This window comes from Contarinia nasturtii, unplaced genomic scaffold, assembly GCF_009176525.2.
Source record: "Contarinia nasturtii isolate CC-2019 unplaced genomic scaffold, AAFC_CNas_1.1 Cnas_scaffold_810, whole genome shotgun sequence".
Classification (NCBI taxonomy): Eukaryota; Metazoa; Arthropoda; class Insecta; order Diptera; family Cecidomyiidae; genus Contarinia; species Contarinia nasturtii.
The window spans coordinates 2,111,228-2,114,620 of NW_022198157.1; positions in this window are offsets into that span (position 1 = coordinate 2,111,228).

Consider the following 3,393-nt stretch of genomic DNA (forward strand, 5'->3'; position numbering starts at 1 on the left):
TTCGCCATACTACGATGTAACTTGTAGTTGAGAATGCAATAGTTGTTTTTTCTCCGTTCTTTGTTTTCAGCCTTTGCTATTGTTCCATGCTGCTCTTATCATCTGTGACTTTTGTTGGCTACCCGAGCAGAAGAAAACACAGGAATGTCGGGAATGAATGCTTATTATAACGTGCATATACACATAAAATAATCAACGTTTTTCCATCCGAAAAACTAACAGTATCCGTACAACTATAAAAAAATGGTTGGAGCAAGGTGAAACTTATTCACGCGGCTTTGTTGTTGCACCACCTTTTTTTAGATTATTTCAAGCATAATAGCATCATTTCCCAAACATGAAAAATAAAATTTGACTGAATTTTAAGCCACAGGCACATATACACTCAAATACAAGCTACCTGAGTGGCTCAACTGAATAGAAGGTTTTCTTTGTCACGAGATAAAACAATGTAACAAGTTGCCAATTTCGAAGCGATTCTCTTCTGTGATTTCGTGTATAATGCGGTTTTCATATTAAGTACGCCATGCACCCTCTGGCTATTATTCATAGATTTGTTGATTTTTGCGTGACCTACACACACAACAGCAGTATGCAAACTTTACACAACGAAACCGAAGATGAGAAAAGTGGCCAAACGATGAATACACACGTTTCACCAATGTGATCTATTTTCATCACGAATTTCACATGAATACATAACCGTGTCATCGCTTTATACCATTTTTTATCTCAGTCAATTGTTTGTTTGTTTTTTCACAAGGAAATTGGCAAAGTTTTTGTTTCAGCTAAATGAAAATAAAATCGTGTTTGTTATTTGATTTATTTAAAATTGGGCACTGTAATTGGGGATTTTCATTCGATTTTTTGGGGCTGCAACGATCTATTGTCCTTCCATTTTTGAATGGGATTTTTGTGTTTCTCTTCTCTCTCTCTCTCTCTCTCTCTCTCTCTCTCTCTCAAAAGGACTATGCTATTTTTGTCTGTGATTTATTGCCACGTTTCCTTTTAAATTGGTGCTCTTGGAGAGAGACCACAAGCACTATTAATATTCTTGTTGTGCACCAACATCCAATTACAGTCTAATACAAAATGGACCACCGAATATAATAAGCCGGAGGATGTTCACGCATTTGTTGTTACCAACTGAAGGGATTCAATTCGATTACCAATTCAAGTACGTTTCGGTCGACTCTAATGGTTTGTGGTTAATTTGTTTATTTACAGACAGATTTATAAATTGATCCGCCAATTTTCGAGGCCATTTATCCTTTCTATTGTGTTGGCTGTGGTAAGTCTACAGATCTTATTCTCTCTATCAACTCCAATAAATCATGCGGAATATGCAATTGTCCAAAGCAAAATGGTGTCGGTGTGTGCGTGTGTGTGTGTTAATTGTTGTTTTACCAAATCGTTTATTGAGTTACCACCATAATCCGTAGAAGACGAAACGCAATTGAAGTGGCAAAAGAATGATGGAGATGTTGAAGCGAACGTGACTGAAAGCTGAACAATGAAAATACCCCATTTCGTAGATGTCAATCGATTAACATCAAGACAACCAAAAACTTGGCACTTTTTGTTTTCAACGAATTATTTTCGCAGCACAAATAACACGTCGATTTCCGTCAGTCTATAACTGGATCTAACAATTTAAGATGAATTATCCTTTTATAATGATTATACTCTGCTTTTTCGTTGCAACATTCGGTTTTAATTAAATAAAAAGTGAGTATGAAACTCACAAGTGTGAAAATGCCCGCAAAACATTCATTCATGTTATAAATTTTCTTTGCCCAAGTCATTCAAATAATTTTCGAATTATTTTTATGAATGTGCAGAAACGTGAGTGCGAGACGGGTTTGCGTGCGTTGGAATAATATTCGAATGCAAAAACGCAAATAAATGAAAATATGAAGAAATTACGATGAACGGCCGCATTGCATACGAAGTACCTCGAAAACTCACAATGCATTGGATAAAGTTTGGGGGCTGTCTGAAAAACAAGACTAATTCCAGAGCTGTTATAAAGACACTTTTCAGATGCGGGCACGTATTAAAGTATAAATGTGCGCCCTTCGTTGGAACCATTGTCGGGTCGCTAGTGGATCAACATTTCAATTTTACACCGGTTGCTTTAATGTTTTTTGTGTTTAACAAGTTATTACGCATAAATTTAGCACTTTGAGTTCTTTATACGTGAAACTAGGTCCGGTGCCTATAAAGAGTGTATGCACACTAGTACGTGCCCGATTTCAAATATATATTAAAGCTCTAGCCGATTCAATTGTAGCCAATTCGAAGTGAACATGAAAGAAAAAAGCAATTAAAATTTTGATATTGCACAGATGCGACGCACGGGATTCATGGTTTTTGTCATGGTCATAGTCGTCGTCGGGTTCTCGTGTCGGGGAACATTAAGTTCGCGATTTAACGAAATAAACAAGCGCGGATAAATCTCGGTTCTGAGTGTGCCACAGCAGGTGCTTAGGGATAATTTCCCATATTTCGTCTGTCTCGTTTCTTTTTCGTGTTGCCTTGAATAAACGAGCGTTTAAATATATGTGTGAGAGATAGTAATGCTGAAGTACGATGTGTTGTTTTATTGTGTGCATTTTAAAATATTTTAATATCACTTTGGTAACATTTTCATTCCACGCTGTGCATGGTACTCATGAGCCGTAATAATACGGTGCATAAGATTCAACAATTTATAAGATAGAAAGAGAAAAGAATTACACTTGAGCAACCTATATGCGCAATTGAAGCACTGTTTTAAGCATCGACGATACTACACTTCAAACTCACTTATCCACTCTCTCTCTCTCTCGTTCTTTCGCACATATTTGTGACACGCTTCAACCCACATATCCTCGAACAATGTTTTCGGTCATTAATTAGTAAGCGTGTAAAGTGTATTTCATATAAAAGAGACTTTTTCGTTCACGCTTCCATTTCTTTGAGCTCAATGAAAAATCTTCTTGAAATGTTGATTATAACGAAATAAAGGAATACGAATACAACGAAAGTCTAAGAAACACTATAGTGGCATAGAATTAAGATTGCCTTATAAAAGTTGCTGCCATTTTTCATTGACATCATAGAAATGCAAATTCAAATATAAATGTAAACATAAATTGAAGTCAAATACTAAGATCAGCGCACTAAAATGCTGAAAATTTCAACTTTCTTTGAGAATACAGCGTTGTTGCTGCAATCATTGATAAAGGGGCAATAGCTAAAATAATCAAGTATATAGGTTTCAATTTAATTTTCGCCACACAGTGTTTTTCGCCACACAGTGCCACACTGATAGTTTTTTACTTTAGCGAGATTTTGAGATTGAACCCTAATTCACCGAATTCAGCCATAATTCAGGCCATCATCACGCTC